The 20,421-nt window shown below is 39.8% G+C and overlaps 2 long non-coding RNA genes across 2 annotated transcripts in view; one reads left to right on the plus strand and one right to left on the minus strand.

Annotated features, from left to right (window-relative positions):
• Nucleotides 1-20,421, plus strand: part of LOC145511090 (uncharacterized) — a 704,343-nt gene that overhangs the window by 91,495 nt on the left and 592,427 nt on the right. The gene's annotated exons all lie outside the window — the stretch shown is intronic.
• Nucleotides 9,859-18,864, minus strand: LOC145511093 (uncharacterized). The gene is made up of 5 exons (XR_014057495.1): nt 18,746-18,864; nt 17,867-17,922; nt 13,987-14,094; nt 11,103-13,663; nt 9,859-10,409 (listed from the first exon to the last, which is right to left on the minus strand). It is a non-coding gene; the product is annotated as an uncharacterized LOC145511093 (long non-coding RNA).

Here is a 20,421-nt window from a genome sequence, read left to right on the forward strand (position 1 = left end):
TTCTCTGGATTTTATTATGTTCTTGGTATATGTCAGCCTTTAGAAACTTTGTAATTTGTTATGAACCCTTTCCTTATTCTAAATATGTACTTAGTTTCACTTCTACTTTTGTATTTATAATTTTATATTATTTTCTAAAAAAATAGGTCCTCTGGCTATAGAAAACCTGGATTCGCCCTTTTTCTGGTACACAGTAGCTCTTTAGTACATGTTCATTTTATTCTCCTCTAGACTCATCAAATTTCGATCGATTATATAAGTAACAATGACTTTAATAATGTTTGTCACACACAAATACATCATTTCTATCAATTATTTTCACTTCCTTATTCTGACATTGGTAGTGGATTGAATGATGACCTCCAAAAAGGCAAGTCAGCACATCCTGAAATTGTTGTAGTTTCCAAATGGAAAATGAGTTTTTACAGCTGTAAATAAATTGAGGATGTTGAGGTAAGGAGATCATCCTCGGTTTTCCGGGTAGGCCCTAAATCCAGTGACAAGGGACACCCTGAGAAGACAGGCAGAAGGAGAAAGAGGCGCTCGACACCGGAGGCGGACTGCTGAGGGCAGGCGGCGGAGGAGGGGTGATGGATGCGCACGCGAAGGAGTTCCAGGGGCCCCCAGAGCGGGAAGAGACCAAGCGTGCGGGGCCGTCTAGGGCCTGGAGGAGGAGAGTGGCTATGCGGGTGCTTTAGATTCTGCGCTTCTCGTCCTCAGAACTGTGAGAGAACAGATTTCTGGTGTTTTCAAGTTACCAGTTTGTGGTCATTTGTCACGGCAGCAAACAGAAAACTAATACACTCTCATTGTATCACCACCATTTCCTAACATTTCAGCAACGCACATTCTATTGTAGCAAAAACAAATGACCAGAAATTGGGTGAAAGAGGTGGGAACAGGGATTGAGAGGGAGAAACTGAAGAAAAAATTTAAAGACAGTGAAAAATCAAAAATGTATGAAGCTGACTCTCAGTATTCAAGAACGGTTCTGTGACCTCTGGGATACAAAAGTCTGCAGATACTCAAGTTCTCAGATAAAAGAGTGATACTTTTTAGCTTGAGTTATCTAGAGATGATCTAAAGTATTATCTCTGGACAACTTAATATAATGCAAATGCTATGTAAATAAACTGTTTCTTATGAATAAACAGTTGTGGGGAATGTGGCAAATTCATGTTGCTGTTTGGAACTTTCTGAATTTTTTTCTGTAATATTTGTGATCTGCAGGTGGTTGAATCCAAGCATGTGGAATCCAAGGATGTGGAGGGTGGACTGTATTCATAAAATAGACAGTTGAGGTACATGTTTTCTTCCTCTTCCTGTAACATTCTTTCTGATAAAGCCATTTTTTTCTCTATCTGTTTGGGGGGATGGTTAAAGCATAGAGTTTGTTAACCCTTTGGTTGTAGAATAGAAAACAGGCAAGGATCACAATTCAGTTCTAGGACCACAGTCACCTGGGAAGTTAGGAAGAAGAGGTTACAAATCTTTTGAAACTTTTCAGTTCCACAAGTAGGTAAGCTATGTTTTTGCCTTATGAATAATTACCTCAAATTCCTATTTTTCTTACATACCGGTTCAGAAGTATATCTTTACAACAAGAGACTGTGAATTTTCTTTTTTGTCCTGGGTGCAATCTATTAATATTACACTGCACCTGAGTAAATGAAGATATCTTTTGTTCCTTAACAATGTATATTTTAAAAATATTCACTTAAACAAACCAACTAGAGTATGTTTTTGCTTCTTAAGTTGTATAAATGTTAAATACACATAAGATGTAAATAGATGCATGTTTTTTCATTCAATAGGGACAGTGATCTACACTTAAGAATTAAAGTAATGCGACTGTTAGAAAAAAAGGTATCAGTTATATAAATGCATCTTAGAAAATACACTGAACTGACATATATAGAAAGATTATTTCAGTTTCATCCCAGAAAGAATTCATCCATTTACATTTAACAACAGCTTCCTATTTTGATGTTTTTGTATATTGAATTTTTATATATCATCTTTGGAAGGTATAGTCATTTTTCTTACAAATTGATGAGAAAGTCATGAATTGCATCCATTGAAAATCAAACTCATCGTTTTTTGCCAGAATAGAGATTATGTTCAATGTTATGTTTTAAAAATCAAATTAAGTGAAAAGGATGACTTTCTCTATCTTGTTTTGTGTTATAGGACATTTTTTCTAAAAGAAATTTAATGTCTTTTGTCAATATTAGCCTAGATTCTGTATAGTCTCTGTCCTTTAGAAAGACAGGTGAGAGATAAGGGATCCTCTGCTTTTAGATTCATCTGCCCTTATTCCTCATCCCAGTCTATCCTCTGAATTAATCTATTTATAAATAATACACATTGCTTCCTGTTTATATTATTTATAAATAATAAATAACTGTTAGTTGTAGAACTCATAAACAAGTCCTTTTTAGTTAAGTGACTTTATCTCCTTCCTCTTCCTTTCTTCTCTGTCCTCTCTCATGTTATATTCAAATTCTATTGAACTACTAAGCCATACTATTCTACATCTCTGTACAGTTTTACAAGTATGGAGGGGTTCTAAGTAAAATGCAAATGTAATGTAATTGGTCTGGGAAACTATTGGGGTGGGCACTTTTTCTATGCATTGAGAGCAGTTTTAGAAGAACTTGTTCTGAGGGGAAAATAAGGACGAATCTGTTGTAAAAAGTGAACCTTGGCCACAGAAGAACAAAGCCAGCCTCAAGTTCAACATGCTGTCCATCACTTGTTCAGTTTTCCTGTTGCACACGTGTCTAAATCCTATGGAGACTGAGTAGAAGAGGGATGAAAACAAAAGAAGCCATCATAAAACGCAATTTCCCTAAAATCTGTGTAAAACATGAGGACTCCAGCATCATTGCTTTGCGAGTCTTTTCCTCGAATGGAACAAGACAGGACCCCTGCTGTGCTTTGGCGTGGAATTCTCCAGACTTTGATTATATGCAGGTCCAGTGGCAGTCCCCAGTGAAGTCTGGCTCCCTGTTGTTTGATACTCCCTGCATCGGTTAATGCCAAAGAGATGTCACCGGGAGTATACTTTTTGGTGAGTCTGTATAAGACAGTCTGTGGATCTCAGAAATATCTAGCTGTGGTGGTGTTAGTGTTGGACATTGTAGAAATTGGACATTCTGAATTATAGGTGAAGAAAAGCTACTAGGAAATTGGGACTCTTGACTATAAGTGTGACCTTGTATCAGTCAGGTCCAGTAAGAAGACAAAATCTACAGTAATATTTTGAGCAGGGAAAATATAGTGATTGTTAATTTGATAAAAACAGTAAAGAAAATTTGAAGGAATAACAGAGTTAGCAACTGCAGAAGCTAGCTACCATCTCTGTGATTGTAGGGTTAGTGAATCAGGAGGGAATTTAGGGGGAGATCCCCGTAAGGCTGAGATTGTAGCCTCAGACAGAAGGGCATGACTGCCCACAATACACTGTATTCTACTGGGGTGAAGAACTCTGGGGTCTCCTCACAGAAACCCGAGGCTGGCCTGGGGGTGGGCAATGCTTCAGAGAATGCTGTGGGGGACACTGTGCCCTGTATGATCTCAGTCTTCTCTCTGCCACATGGAAAAAGAAAACAAATGTGCAGAAGAATGCCAACTGCTGCTTCTTATCCCAGAGTTGCAGGTCTCTTGATGCCCCATTTTGACCAGCTGGCAAAAGCGAGCCGTTGTAAAATGTGGATTCAATACCTTAAGGAGGAAGGCTGGGTTTCTAGCCGAGAGGTGATAGGTTAATAATTGGCACACGCCCATTTGTCCCCCCCACATTCAATTCAAGTCAATCTCAGGTTGTACAGTTTTATAGGTTCACCTTCCTTATAATAGCTGAACCCATGTTTCACCTTCCAGTTTCCTCCCCAGCTACTTCAGTTTTTTTGAAGAGTTTACTATTGATATTTTCCCTGTTTTCCTTGTTGAACTGTTGCTTTGGTTATCGGCAGGTCCCTAGGTGATCTTATGTCCTTTGTCTGTGCTTCTTTAGCTTTCTCGGGACCACTTCTCCTCCAAAACAGAGACATTTCTTTCCTAAAGCTTCTTTTTGAGAGAGGTCTGGCATTTAAGGGCTAGGAGATTCATGTGCAAGATAAACTAATCATTTCAAATCACATCACTAGGCAAATCATCCTATAATAAATAGTAAAAAAGCATTTGTGCCTAAATTCAGGCTACTATATTGTTAAAATATTGCTTTTATCTTATTTATAAATTAGGGTCCACAGTCATCAACTGACTTAGAGGAAAGTATCTTGAAAAATGAAAAAGAGGTAATCGTTTGGAGACTTTGGATTCAGAGGTACACTTTTTAGGAAACACTACCAAATACTCTATGGAATAACTTACTTCATTATCATACTATTATATATGTCTTCATCCTTATTAAGTTGGACATTCTAGAATATAGTTCAACTTTATACAACCAAAAGCCTGTAAAACTGAAGAATATTATCCTCAAAGATAATATTAGGATACTGGTAACTTTGGAATTGTAAAACTTCATTGGATTTTGTTTTAACTTACTTTTCTTTTCATTTAAAGCCCTCAGAGATCTCATATCCTCTCAAGATTCTAGTGTCTTTCCTGTCCATACACCATCACTTTCATTGCTGTAGATGGTAGGCTTCTGAAATACACACGTGTGAAGGTCAGTAGAAGATCAGTTCCAATCCAGTCTTCATTGAGAGACAGTTCTGGAGGGTTCTTACACATGTGTTTAGTTTTGTCTTTTTTTTAATCATTTAGATAGATGTCACTTCTTTCAAAAAGACTTTCCCTGCCATCTCAGCCAAGCTTGTATAGCTTTGGCCATAATGTCCTCTGCATATTTTGCATGTGCTTCTGTTCCTACAGCTGTAGACTGCCTCCCTATTAAGAGCTTCTTGTGAATGCTGGTATTCTAAATACCTAGAACAGTGCCTGGAGCATGTTAGTACTTAATAAATTGTTAAATGAATGAATGTATTGAATGTTGCTACAAGGTCGAGACTGTTTCTTCAAACATTACCAAAATTAGGAAGTAGACATTTCCCCTTTTCAGTACTCATTACCTGCATTAACTCTTATTCACCTTTCAGGTATTCCTACCTTGATTTTGTCTTTGGAATAGGCAACTCTATCCTGGAGCTATTTTTCCTCCTTCTTTCTATCTCCCTATCATTCTAAATTTTATTATTTGGTGCTCTAATCAATGGAATCTTGCTAAAGGAGTGACTCATCTGATATCCTCATTTATGTTATTATATTAATGACTGGAAATGGCTAAAATGTGTTCCACTACTATTTAAGTATTATCAGACTTTGAAATTTCACTAGAAATTAAGTCCTTAAACTCAAAGATCTGACCCTATTATGAGATTTTAGTCCCTGTGGCAGGCTTGAAGATCAGATTTTTGATGAGGGGATATTATTCAGATGTTCCCCATGTCATATCCCCTAATTTCCTATAGTTTCATTCTTTCCAGAATTGCCTCCAAATAAGTAACTTTCTTTGGACTCTAAGGGCACTACAACATCGCTGATGGTTCTCTGAGGAGAGGGCCAGATGGTCCATTTTTGTCTCCTAACTCACATCGTTACCCCCATCTATACATGAGAATCCTCACATTTATCATGGAATATCACTGAACAGGAAAAGATCTGTGTTAATAGTTGCTGGGAAAACTAGTCCAAAGCAATCACCAAGAAAAATCTGTTCTTTATGTTCCTTTTTGTTTGCATGATAATAACCCATCAAAAAAAAAAAAAAAAAAAAAAAACCTAGCTAAAATGAGGAAAGAATCTTGGCATAATAGTATTATAAGCTAAGATCATGCAGATCTGGTTTCATGCAGAATTCAACTTTGTACACTGAAAGAAGGTGTCTGTCCAGCAGAACTCTCGGGGCCTGAAGCAGTTATTGCTTCCCGTTAACCAATAGTACTGTGAACTACATTATTAATTAGTATGTGTGTGTGTTTCTAGAGTCCAAATTTTTATCTATTAAGCCTTGATTAGAATTAACAAATCAAACATAATCTTTTAACACTAGACCTGAGTGGGTGAATGAGAACTTAGACAGTGTCAAACAGACAGGGGGTGAGATTGGCCACCCAGGGTTGGAAGTACCCCTGTCCTGGAAGCAGGCCTCATCACTGGGTCCCCCATCCCTCAGTGCACTGCGCCGGTGAGGACCAGAGCGAGTCTCCGCCTCCTGTTCTGCTGGAGGTCCCACTGGTCAGACCTCCTCCTCCTCAGTATATCGCTTCATCCTCAGTTTCCTTGGTTTTAATCCAGATTCCAACAACCAGCTCCTTGACAAGTTTTTGCTTAGTTGACTGTATTCTGTTTTAATGTCATATAAATGTTTCCCTTTTAGAAACTGCCTGAGTCAGTCTTATCATTCTACGACATGTGAGACAGTTGGAGAAGTTGAGTGACTTTCTGTTTACATAGTTTGCTAAGACGAAAAAGACAGGTCAGGCCTTTTGTCTGCCTCCTGGTCCAGTCATCCTTCCTTTACATCATGCATTTTCTGACTAAAACCTGAAGTAAATGTCTCCCTTGGTATCTGAGAATGCAAAAATGGCTGAAGTGCCCTTGAAAGTCCTTTGAGCTTATTTCCTGGCAAAGAAAAATGAAGCTAAGTCTGATTGCTTATTTTTAAGTATTTACTAAAAGGATTCTTGGTTGTTGGCATTGAAAAATATAAAACCATAATGGAGACTATACCACACAACATGGCATATTATATATTTATTTGAAAAAGCAAACAGTGAAGTTATTTACAAAGCACATAATAACCGTATTTGCTTAGATGCAATTTGGAAGTGATGCTAAAATTTGCGAGCATTTGAAGATTTTCAGCACATGTCAAACAGGAGCCTACAGAGGATCAGACACATGTCAAGTGCTCAGGAGGCAGTGGTGGCAGTGTGCACACAGCTCCTGCCGTCCTCGGGCTTCCTGTCTAGTTGGGGATACAGATACATAAGGGGTGAGACATAGTGTGGAAATGCACGTCTGAGGTGAAATGCAGGGCTGTCTGAGAAGCTTTGCCAGTAGAAGAGACATTTCAACTGAGAAGTCAAGAATGAAGAGAAGTTAACCCAGTAAAATAGTAGTTGGTTGAGGATGGACAAATATTGCAGGTACAGGGAGCAGCAAGTGAAGTACAAATTAAAAAGAGTAAATAATTTTTCAGGGACTGAGAGCAGTTTTGAATTATTGAAATATGCCTCCTACAAACTTTTCTATGACTATTTTAGTGATAAACATACACGGTTATTTTTTCTCAAATATGTACTTTTTCTGGACTTGAACATTTATGAAACAGTATTTGTTCCTTTTAATTTTTGGAAGAAGGGGCAGGACTCTAATCTCCATACATACTAGTTGTTTATGATCCCCACCCATGTGTGTTAATGTATTTGGGAGTAGTGTCCCTAGGAGGAGATACCGTGTTTTCACATGAATCTATAAATCATGAAAAGTGGATGCCATCTTTTGCCTGCATTATGACTATTGTCACTTAGAATGTAGGCATTATGCTCAAAAGCCTTGTGTGACTTGTCATATATAATTGTTAATGTGTTTCCAACTTCTAACTAACTTAAACTTTATTTTATATATCTTATACCTTTATTTTATATACTTATACCTTTATTTACCTCTTTTAGATATCTTCTTATGCCTTTTTTTTGAGGTAGAGCACCTCAAAATCCTACTTAGAGAATAGAAGTTTATGAGAATTCTGCCACACTGGATGATTTAATTGACAACCGAGAGAGAAAAAAAAGACACTTAGGAAATGATTGTAACTAACTTATGCCTATTCAAAGCAAACCAATGGTGAGAAATTGTCCTGTTTACATTTCCCTGCACTGAAATCTCTTGCTCCCTTCCAGAACTGCTCATGCTTATATACTAGGTCATTCAGTATTAAAGTGATTATGAAGATTCCTAATGTACAGATATGTTCTAATAATGCATCATAAATATTAGCCATTATAATGACCATTGGGGCTTCCCTGATGGCTCAGTGGTGAAGAATACACCTGCAATGCTGGAGACATGGGTTCAAACCCTGGGTTGGGAAGATACCCTGGAGGAGAGAATGCAACCCACTCTGGTATCGTTGCCTGAAAAATCCCATGGACAGAGGAGCCTGGAGGACTCCAGTCCATGGGGTCACAAAGAGTCGGACATGACTGAGCGACTGAGAAGCAGCAGCATAATAATCGTTACTAACAATATTGATAACTAGCATTTGTGTCATGGTATAAGTGTCTGTATATCAGATACTGTGCTAAGCGTTTAATGTTCACTGTTTCTTTTAATCTGCATTTATTATGCAGCAGGCATTGACCTTTTCTATCTTACAGTTCAAGAAATTGAGGCATGGAGAGGTTATGTACTTTGCCCAAAGTCACAGAAGAAATATGTAGGGAGAAGGGCTTTGAATCTAGGCTGTCTGACTTCAAAGCTCACTTGTGTACTAGATAGACTCTATTGCTGAAGATAGTGGCATCATAAAACAGTGAAAAGGGTAAACTAGGCATGCCCAAGAAACCAGTAGAGTATGACATTAAAAGAGGCTTTTTTTTTTCACATGATGAGCTATTTTCTTATGGATATTTTCAGGATATTTATTAGGTTCAAATTACTTGCAGTTCTTGTGGATGCTAGTAAGCCACCCTATTTACCTTTATGCTGAACTTTACAAGTGATATTTTTACCTTTATAACCTTGACATTTATTAGGATTTGAAAAGTGCTGTTCACTCCTTGAGAAAAGAGAGTACATCTACTCCTGGTTTGTTGAAAAAAAAAATCAGTGTTACATGTACAGTTGTTTCAGTGGTTCTTTATCGTATACCAAACACTTTTGCATTGTTTTATTCTTAAAGCTTTCCTAGAGAGAGAGGGTGAATATCATTGCCTCCATTGTATGGCTAAGGAAACCGATTCTCAGTGAATGATGCTTGAACCAGAATTAGAACATGGAACTCTATAATTTTCCCCATATGCTGCTTCCCTATGTATAATTTAGAAGAATAAGTTGAAGAAATTTCATAAGGAATGATAATATAAGGAGATAAAAGCAGCTCCCTATAGGGAAGCTAGAATGTGACACTGTCTCCTGATTGCTTAACATTACCAAACATGACTTGGTTGGTAACTGCACTGCAGACAGTGTAATTCCTGATTATTTCAACTCAGGAGTATAGCACATGGCTCTTTTGCTGGCCCCTACTTGTGTGTCTGTGTGTGTGAGAAGGCAGCTTCTTGGACTTCAGTCCCCCCACCCCCACTGCCCCCAGTCTATACTGATGGCACCGTGGAGGGAGGGCAGATGTTAGTAGAAAGGGACTTTATAAACTCTTAGGAAAACCTGGGAAACTACTCCATTTTTGAATAGATGAAGCCCATTGACTGTCTTAGCAAGGATTTAAAAGAATTTGTTCTTTTAGCAAATAGAGCTAAAGTAATTTTAAAAACCATTGTAATTAGGAGAAAAATCCATTCCATCAGCTTGTCAGCATACTCAAATTTTTGCTAAAATTTGTATTCAAATAATCTGTTGTTTTAGAAAATTTAGCTCTTAGCCAAGATTTTTCATATTTAATTAAAGAAATAAGTGACAAGATGAGTTGACAAGTGTAGATTTTGATAAATAATGGACAAAAACCAGAATCAAAAGTGTGTTGAAGGAGAGCTTGGCAATAGCACCGAGTCACCAAAATCATTAGCCTAAGATAAATATTGGAAGTGGAAAGTATGCATACAGACATAAGGGCAGGTAGGATAAAATAAATAATTTGGCAAAAATATTAGCCAATCAGATATCAACTTGATAGCATCATTTTTATTAAAATAGCCTTTAACAGTAATTTTACAGTGATCACATGTTAAGGGAACTTTGTGATCTTCAAGTATTGTGATTAAAAAAAAAGAGTTTCCTTCAGTTGAAGAATTACTTTGTTGTCAGGCAAGTCCTTGTAGTCATACTCCTGGGGAGCAAAATTGCCCATTGTCTTGGCCAAAACACCTAGCCTGATGCAGACCAGAAAGGTACCACAACCCTAACAGCCTGAAGAAAGTAAAATGACAGAGGCTGATGGGCTGATTTAAGGTTCTTTAGAGAGAGATGGAGGTCCGCCCAGGGCTAAGATTTCATGACTCTGCTGAGGAGGTCCAGTTCCTGTGTTGCGGAGATGTCGGCCTTAATCAAATCTGTTATAACTGGGTTTAGCTCAACATTGGTTTATGTAGTTACCTTTGGAGATATCTATCCTGGGTCTGCCACAGACCTGGGTCTAGTACTTAACCTCAGTGGGTCTTTTTCTGTACAGCACAATCAATACACTCTGTGTTCGTTTCCAGCCCTCACAGGGATGCCTGTGAACAAGGAACATGGTAAATGTGAGGTTGTTTAGAGTTTCTCAGAGCAAAGACACATTGTGTACTGTAAATTATTGCTATGATTTAAGTAATTATTGTTAGTAGTACGCTACAGTAAACAGCACAGTCAGTCAAGACTTGAGTATTTTTTAGCTAAAAATCAACAAAGTTCAGTTTAAATAATAGTTCTACTGGAATGGATAACAAGGTTCAGGTATAATAATTTCTTTTCTTGGAAAAGCACTGAACAATGTATTTATTTAGGACCCATAGAAACATTTTGTGTTCGTTGTTGTTGAAATTGGAAGGTGTCCTAGTACCAGATAGAATCAGTTCTGTTAGGTGAAATTTCGTCAATTTAGCGATGGCTGACTGGCTTTAGTTTTTCATTCTGTTCCCTTCATATACCCCCTCTCCTAGGCTCCTTCACGTACGAGAGTCAAGTAGTTATAAAAGCCATACCTTGAATACTCTCAAGTCAGCAACATACAAACAAACATGTAGTATTCAGTTTTTTCCCCTAATACCTTGTTAACATTATTTTCTGTTCCACCACCCACTGATAAGGCTGAGGAGTGAAGCTGGATCTTTACAGTAGAAATATCTCCATTTGTGCAGATAATTTTTTTCAGGACACATTCAGTGTTTATTATGGTCAGTGAAGGGGTAGTGTTCCGCACCCTCACTCACCTGTGTTTGCTGAAGCCTGGGGTACAGGTGAGGGCCTGCCGCTCACGTGAGGGACAGTGCTCCTCGTGAGGATTCGGGGCACCTCTGTGACCGGCCATCGCCTCCTGTCCGTCTGACAAGGATGCCTGGTGACATTTGGTGCAGCTGGTCTCTGATGCTGGCTCTCTGGTGTGACGCTTGAGATGGGCTTTGGTACCTAGGGGACATTCTCTGGGCAGCCCCCTAACTTCAGAGATTTCTGTGGAAAAGAGTGACACCTCTTTTTCCTCAAAACCCCTAAAGAATGTCTCTGGGTGGGTCCCCTCAGTGACCCCCTCGCCTTGCCTGAGATTATTTCTGCAGGCTTCTCTAAGCCCTTACGAAGCCTCAGAGGCCCTGCCAAGGAGCCTTAGCGCAGGGAGAAGCTGAAAAGGGCAGTCTTTGCCTTATTCCCCAAAGTTTGCAGGTCCTGGTGATCAGCAAACACAGTCGGCTGAATAATGAGCTGCTTTGAGATGTCTGCTTACACAGAGGCGAGAAGGGAGAGGAGAAAGTGCCAGCTCTGCAGTCTCCCCTTCTGCTTTCTTCTCCAGGAATGCTCTTTTCTTCCCCAACTAGGCTTTTTTCCCTTCTTTTTTTTGGGGGGGGCGAGATTTTGGTTTCATTGAAAACTCATAATGCCGGGTAATCAGCATAGAGACTCCTTCACATCTTCACACAGTTCTTGAGTGGATCTGAATCTTTTAGGAATGAATTTTACAAGATTTTTGTTCATTCTCTTAAGGCCAAATAATACATAAATATTTCATGGTAAATGAAATGTATCTCCTATTTTAAAAGATACCAAGAGAGAAAAAGCCCTAGCTAAGCAAGATTGCTGGGAGAAATACCAACAACCTCAGATACGCACATGACATCATCCTAATGGCAGAAGGCGAAGAGGAACTCAAGAGCATCTTGACTAAGGTGAAAGAGGAGGGTAAAAAAGCTGGCTTTGTTTTCTTAGGCTCCCAAATCACTGCAGATGGTGACTGCAGCCATGAAATTAAAAGACCGTTGCTCCTTGGAAGAAAAGCTATGACCAACCTAGACAGTGTATTAAAAAGCAGAGGCATCACTGCTGACAAAGGTCCATATAGTCAAAGCTATAGTTTTTCCAATAGTCATGTACAGATGTGTGAGTTGGACCATAAATAAGGCTGAGCACTGAAGAATTGATGTTTTCAAACTGTGATGCTGAGAAGAGTCTTGAGAGTGCTTTGGACTGCAAGGAGATCCAACCAGTCCATCCTAAAGGAACTCAGTCCTGAATATTCATTGGAAGGACTGATGCTGTAGCTGAAACTCCAATACTTTGGCCACCTGATGTGAAGAGCTGACTCATTAGAAACGACCCTGATGCTGGGAAATATTGAGGGTGGGAGATGAAGGGGGTGACAGAAGATGAGATGGTGGGATGGCATCACCAACTCAAGGGACATGAATTTCAGCAATCTCTGGGAGATAGTGAAGGACAGGAAATCCTGGCGTGCTGCTGTTCATGGGGTCACAAAAAGTTGGACACAGCTGAGTGACTGAACAACCATCCATTCCAAAGTATGTATATGTGTGTGTGTGTTTTCCTTCCCACAAATAAGAAATGTAGGCAATGTTTCCCTGGTTTTACTAATGAGGAAATGAGTCTCAGAGAAGTTGTCGCATACCTAATAAAAGGCAGAGGGGTTATTCAAGTTTGGCTAACATCGAATCTTTGCTCTTTCTGCTACAGAAAAGTAGCTTCTAGCTTCCTGTTCCTCTTGGTTGGCCAGCGTTTGAACCGTATTCCCAAATATGGGAGTGGCCTTTTCATTATGAGTCTCTGCAGGGGCATATCCTCCTCCCATTATAGATGGCGAACATATTACTTCCCTAGCCCGTCCCCTCTTGCAGCCAGGACGAGGATGTGTGATCTAGGTACCATGAAGTGAGATGTGCCCAGCCCAGAATAGTGGACACTTTGGGGAGTTCTTTCTCGTTGGCAGTGGAAGTTGCATTGCTGGGTTGAATCTCAGTGGTCAGAACCATGCTTCCAGTGCCTGTGTCTGGTGTTTCGGACCAGCAATGCCAATAGAGTGAGCTGCAGAGTCCGGTGCCATGAGATGGCAGCCGTGGTGTTCCAGTTCATCAAGTCATTAGGCTAATTTTAGGGATTGTTCTTGGCTGTGTATCCACACCTCTGCTTCCTTGACTTCCCATGAGTCTGATATCAATCTAAGATTCTTTAAATAAATCTCTTTCAATTTAAATCATCTAGGGTTAGTTTCTTTTCTTGTAGGTTCCAGTCTACAGCCTTTTGGATCATTTTAGGCCTATTTTCTTCTGTGTTTGACTTCTGTTTTCTATGTTTGGGGTCTATAGAGTTTCTTAGAGAGCTGGATAGTATGAGTTTTAGATATATTTTTCAAAGTACTGTCTATTGTTTCCTTACAAACTATGAGTGACTTTTTAGGATATTAAGGATATGGTTGCTGTCATGTACCTGGCAGTATGCAAGAGCATAAGTGAGTTGTTTTCCCATAAGTTAACAGACATGGGCTTTGGAGCTTATGAAAAGAAGCAAAATAAACATTTCAAGAGGTTAATTTCGTGAAGTGATACCCTTCAGTTACCATCTGTCTAGCAACACCTGGTCAGTTAGAGCTAAGTTAAGTCACATAAAACCTTTCTGCTCTCCGCTTTTTTGTTTCCTAACTGACCAATGTCTCCTTTGACTTTACCCTTACAGTCTTCTTTATTTCGTTCTCTCTCTTTTTCACCCTTTCTTCATCCCTCCCTCCCTCCCTCCCTCCCTCCCTCCCTCCCTCCCTCCCCCTCCCCCTCCCTCTCCTCTACGCCCCACTCTCCCTCCAGTTTTGGGTAAGCTTACTCCCAACACACAGGTACAAACATATTGGAATCAGTGGCTCTTCAAGGGCAGAGACTGCATCTCATTTGCATTGTTGTCTCCAAAATCAAGTCCAGTGCCTGGAAGAGACTAAACAGTGAATATTTATTTGAAGAAACTGTTGAGTACTGTAAATTCTGATATGGTTAATTTCCTTCAGATTTCACCTTTGTTTAAGCCAGATTTTCAAGAGACATTTATCTGCATAATTCATGCAATTCTTCCTTAAGCTTTCATGATTCATTTGGCTTCTTCCAAAACCCTATCTTTTCCACATTCTCTCTCTCTACCCTCCCCTTCCACGTAAACCCACATGTAGCCTATGAGCACTCATACAGCAAGGTGGCCCAAGGGTCATGACCATTGTTTTAACAATAAAAGTTTCCTCTGAAAAGCCTTAGTATTAATGTCAGTATATTGTAAGCCATCTCGTATTTTCACTTTCTCTGGCCCCATTCCATTGTATTACTTTCAACCCACTAAGTCTTAGGAGAAGGTTTTTGATTGCTTAGTGACACATGATTTGTGATGGTTGTATTCAGCATTTTAAAATGTCGTTTGGGGAGGAGAGATGTTTAGATTGGACTAGGACATGCCTTTAACTTTGTGTGTTAGCGCCTGTCTCCCGAAGTTCTGAGCTACAGTCATTATCGCAGTCTATAGCGTAAAGCTCTATTTGTGTTACCGGTCTCAGAATTCTGAATTTCATGCTGCGAAATATGGGGGTTCTGTTTTGTAACACTCCCTTTCTAGAACCTACTCTTTATTTTCAAAGAGAACAAGGATTACAGTGGAAGAAAAGAATGAGGATAATAATGGCTCCATTTTTACAAGCCCCCTGTCAGGTTTTTGTGATGTAACCTCTGTCAATTTAAGTAAAGGCAGGTGAGAAAGACCCAGGGGCTCCAGTCACACAAGTCTGCCCTACGTGTACCTACTGTTCTATCTAACCCTAACTCTCTCCTAGTCTTTTCAAAAGGAGAAAAGGAAAGGACATGAAATAGTTCCTGTCTGTTGTACTGCAGACTGGATAGAATATATCAAAGAGGAAATTATATGTCTGCGACTTGGAAAACATTCATTATAACTGATCACAGAACAAATTGACATGGACTCGTGCAACGTGCTGGCCTTACAGTAGATTTAAATATATAGAACAAAGGCAAGGACAGGTAGTATCATGACCTTATTTCCAGTCAGTCTCTTAAAATGTCTTTTTAAGATTTCTACTACATTTGGGGCTTAAAGAATACTAAGGTCCTTGTAGAAAAAGAAACTATGTTAAGTGTCACTTTGTATAAAATGATACTTTCAAGACATTTACAGTTTAGGGAGGGAGAAGTTATCAAAGAAATACCATAAATTATAATTCAATATGAAATTTAATAACAGCCATCTTATAGTGAATAATTACCCTGTGATTTAAGCTAGTCTAATTTCTGTACATCCTCTTGCTCCCCCTTCTCTTCCTGTCCTCAATCTTTCCTAGCATCAGGGTCTTTTCCAAAGAGTTGGCTCTTTGCATCAGGTGGCCAAAGTATTAGAACTTCAGCTTCAGCATCATTCCTTCCAATGAATATACAGGGTTGATTTTCTTTAGGATTGATTGGATTCATGTCCCTGCTGCCCATTATAGTGTTGTTTTAATTTTAAACCACAAAGTAGTAATTGATCTTTAGGTTCAAAAGCAGGCAGTAGTAAACAACATGATACATAATGAAACCTGATGTATTTTAAATTTGTATATAAGGCACTACAGTTTTGCTTTTGTTTGTGAAAACAGTAGTCCATGAGGTCACAAAGAGTCGGACACCACTGAGTGACTGAACTGAACTGAATTTCTGTACTAATAGGACTTCATTTAATCTTTATAAAAATCGTGTTATTATCTGCATTTTACAAAGACGGAAACTGAGGCACAGAGAGGTTAGGTCATTTGACCAAATTACGCAGCAAGTTAATGGAGGAACAGAATTTAAACACAGACAGCTAGGCACTGGAGTGTGTATGCTGCACAGTCCTGTTGTTTCAGATAGTAAGAAGAGATGCCCTGGAGCTGTGTGTATTCATGAATGTCTGTTTCAGAGGTGGCAAATGATGGCTTGGGCTAAACCTGGTCCTTAGATGTTTGGACCATACTCTTTTGCCTGCATGTTGTTTAGAAAAGTTTTGGTGTATTTAAAATAATTTTTAATTAATTGCCAGTATTTAAAGACACTATTTTACATAAATATTCAGAGTTTGTCTTCTCTTGATAATTCGGAAGAGTTGTATATCCTAAACCCACGATCTTATGAGGGAGCCGTGTCTGCAGCCGAGTAGCTCCTGTTCACTTTGGAAGTGGCATCATTCTTCAATTTGCCATAGTCCCCACTACTCCCCTTTATCTCCCACATGAATGTTGTGTGCCAGCTGCCATATATCCTCCTGCTTCTAGAGGTTTTTTTCCCTTGTGGTAGAGTTAGGAGGAAGATTATTTCTCATATTCATGACTGTATTAGGTGTGAGGAAAATGAGAAACATACACAGATACCAAGTATTTACACTAATCACTCACATTACCTGCCAAGTTTGTATGCTGCTGCTGCTGCTAAGTCGCTTCAGTCGTGTCCGACTCTGTGCGACCCCATAGACGGCAGCCCACCAGGCTCCGCTGTCCCTGGGATTCTCCAGGCAAGAATACTGGAGTGAGTTGCCATTTCCTTCTCCAATGCATGAAAGGGAAAAGTGAAAGTGAAGTCGCTCAGTCGTGTCCAACTCTTAGCGACCCCATGGACTGCAGCCTACCAGGCTTCTCCGTCCATGGGATTTTCCAGGCAAGAGTACTGGAGTGGGGTGCCATTGCCTTCTCCAAGTTTGTATACTTGAGATTATAAATTATGTAGCCCATAACACAGGGCTCACTTGAGTAGGAAAACTCTGATAAAAATAAAAAAAGGATTTTACTTGGGTCTTAGTATTTAGGGTTTTTATAGGTAGATCAAACTATGTTAGGGAAGTAGAGAGGTTAAGTGGATAAAAATTAAACTAATTTGTATAAAAATAGATTCAGTAGCCAAATAAGCATTACTCACTTTTTTGACTAGAGTAATTTGTGATGGGTTTGGTGGCTTCTGAGGTTGAAATGAATGAGATGCACAAACGAATCTGAGAATGTTTTCATGGAAGTACTTGTCAAGTCTTCTTTTTCTCTTTTCCCCATGTCGCTAAGACAGACAGTCACATGCACACACATATACTCAGATATACCTACACACATACAAATATGTACACATACATACACATATATACACACGTATATATACCATTTTTCCCTTCAAATTGTTCAATGGCTTTAAATGATGGGATCAGACATAATATTGATAAAACTGCCAACATAAATCAATTAGTAGGCTGTAATTATATTAACATATGTTGAAGCTGAAACTCCAATACTTTGGCCACCTCATGCGAAGAGTTGACTCATTGGAAAAGACCCTGATGCTGGGAAGGATTGGGGTCAGGAGGAGAAGGGGATGACAGAGGATGAGATGGTTGGATGGCATCTCTGACTCGATGGACATGGGTTTGGGTAAACTCCAGCAGTTGGTGATGGACAGGGAGGCCTGGCGTGCTGCGATTCATGGGGTCGCAAAGAGTCGGACACGACTGAGCAACTGAACTGAACTGAACTGAATTGTATCAAAGATTGAGGTAACAGAAAAGGAGAGATACTGTCCTTCAAGCAGGCACTTCTAGAATCCACAGGGTCACAGGATCCATAGGGACTAAGCCATGAACTGTGAGTGCCTTGCAGATAGGCCTGAGAGATGCCTGTGTCCGTGTGAGTGCCAGCTGGTCAAGGCCTGGCTTTCTGAATTACCGGGGACGGTCTTCTGTTATCTCCGCTAGCTGTGCCGCCTCCTTCACCCCTTGGTGCTGACGGAAAAAAATAAAGCATTAAGAGATATGGTTTTAAATAGGTTTTTAGCTAGCTTCTTTTCAAATAATAAAGAATCATTCTAAAACTGTGCTTGAGTACATTTGACTGAAGCATCTTCATATACAATGAGCCTCACTGAACATCACTTAGTTAGGGGAAGCACACTGACTAGAACCGCCCACCCTGGCCAGGCACCATAGTAACTGTTTGCATGAGTTGTTTTACAACAGGAGGTCCTGCTAAGGAACATAGAACTAAGAAGCCACCCCCCACCGGAAGTGTTCGGGAAAGGTCAAAAGGAGACACCACATCTCCGACCACCTCCCAGAATCCTTCTCTCTGGCGTCCATCTTGGCTGAACGAGGCGTGCACCACCAGGAAGGACCCTGAGTCAGAATGATTGGCTAAGGACAACCCGGAAACTAATCCCATCGCCATAAAACCCGAGACTGCGAGCCTCGTGGCAGAGCAGTCCTCCTGGGTTCTCTTACCCTACTGCTCTCCACCCCGGCGCCCTTTCCCAATACAATCTCTTGCTTTCTCAGCACATGTGTCTCCTCAGACAGTTCATTTCCGAGTGTTAGACAAAAGCCCAGTTTGGGGCCCTGGAAGGGGTTTCCCTTCCTGCAACAACTTCGCTACACTTAACTGTACTAGCGATAGTTCTCACTGTAGGAGTTCATTCCCATTTGCCTTATGCCGAGAAAGCGAGTATTTCCTAAATTCCACAGGTACAATTTCCTTTCTTATATTTTCTGTGGTGAAAGAAAATGTCATTTCCAAATAAAAAGAAAATCTTTAAAAATCTCCCCCTCACACCTTCTCATCTCTGTTTTTATTTGTAGTTTCATTTTCGGCTGTGCCACCGGCTTTCTCTGGCTGTGGTAAGCGGGGCTCCTCTTTGTTGCTGTGTGTGGGCTTCTCACTGTGGTGGCGTCTCTTATTTTGGAACAGGGGCTCTAGGGCGTGCGTGCTTCCGTAGTTGCGACTCCTGGGTTCTAGGGCATAGGCTCAACAGTTGTGGCACCTGAACTTAGTTGCTCTGCAGGCATTGGGGATCTTTCCGGATCAGGGATCGAACCAATGACTCCTGCGTTGGCAGGCTGATTCTTTACCCCTGAGGCACCAGGAAGGCCCCTTATTTTAAAAAGATTAGATATCAGAGAAGAATAATCTGTGGTAGCTGTGCAAATTCTTAAGGTATAGCCTGGCTAACCCACTGCTTTTCAATACATAAAATATTTCTTGATAAACTGCTAGAAGCAAAATAGAAATTTCACAGGTGTTAGTTTACTTTTCTCTCTTTAAATGTAATGACTGATTTCAGACATGTTGATTTGGGCCCCATGAATGATGAAATTACTGTCCTGTGGAGGCGAATGGTAAATAAATGTAAAAGGTTGAAAGTTTATGCAAGGCACATGCAAATCAAGTGCCTTCCAGGTTTTGGAAGTTAAAGGTGTCAAAGCACTTGCTGCAGTGGAAAAGGCCTAGACATTCTGGATTTGAGTCCTGTGGACACGAATTTCCGTTTGTAAGAAACTCCTTCGTTTTATCCTCCTCCCTGTTTCCTTCCTTACTTCATCTATCCCTTCTTTCTTTCTAAGTTGAACACTTACTCTGTGCCAGCTACTGTACCAGTTGCTGGCACACAACTCCCTGTGTTAGCCTGCTAGGGCTGTCATAACAAAATACCACAGATCAGGTTGTTTACAGGCAGAAATTAATTTTCTCATAGTTCTGGGGTTCAAGGTGTTGGCTGGTTTGGTTTCTACTGAAGTCTTTCTCCTTGGTTGTCTTTTTACTGTGTCCTTACTTGGTCTCCCTCTGTGGACATTCATCCCTGGGGTCTTCCTCTTCCTACAGGGACATCATTCATAATTAATTAGGTACCCAAACTTACCACTTCATTTAATCTTTTTTTCTGAGCTAAATTTTTAAAAAAAAGTCTTTTATATTGAGGCAGAGTTGATTAACAGTATTCCTGACAGAACTCCCCAAACATGTACCACCCCTTCTATAAAATAACTTGCCCCCATACACCATAATATCAAATGCATACCATGGAAATCCTTCATGTTCCGTATTTAGTGCCATGTGTAAGGCTTGTTTTCATCAATTGTGATTCTTCTTTCTGGAAATGAATTTCCCTTTTTCATTTTACCTTTTATCCAGTGTGAAGTAATTTAAAAATCCATTAACACATATTGCCATGTTAATTAGATGATATTCTTCAAGGTCAAGAAACTATCAATAGATATTGAATAGTGACTATAAATAAACTCATCACAGTAATTAGATTTGTCAATTAAAATTGGGAACTGCAACTCTTTATGGCTGGATTAAAGGTGGATCACTTTGGGAAAATAATTTTGTTCAACATAATAGAGGAAGATTGGATGATGATCTCATATGCAAGTTTGACCCCATGAGTGAAATAAGTTTCTGATATTTTTTTGATCAGCAGGTTTAAAAATGCCTAGAAGTATGGATGC

Source organism: Giraffa tippelskirchi, chromosome 6 (assembly GCF_054371585.1).
Source record: "Giraffa tippelskirchi isolate mGirTip1 chromosome 6, T2T-mGirTip1v1.2.pri, whole genome shotgun sequence".
NCBI lineage: Eukaryota > Metazoa > Chordata > Mammalia > Artiodactyla > Giraffidae > Giraffa > Giraffa tippelskirchi.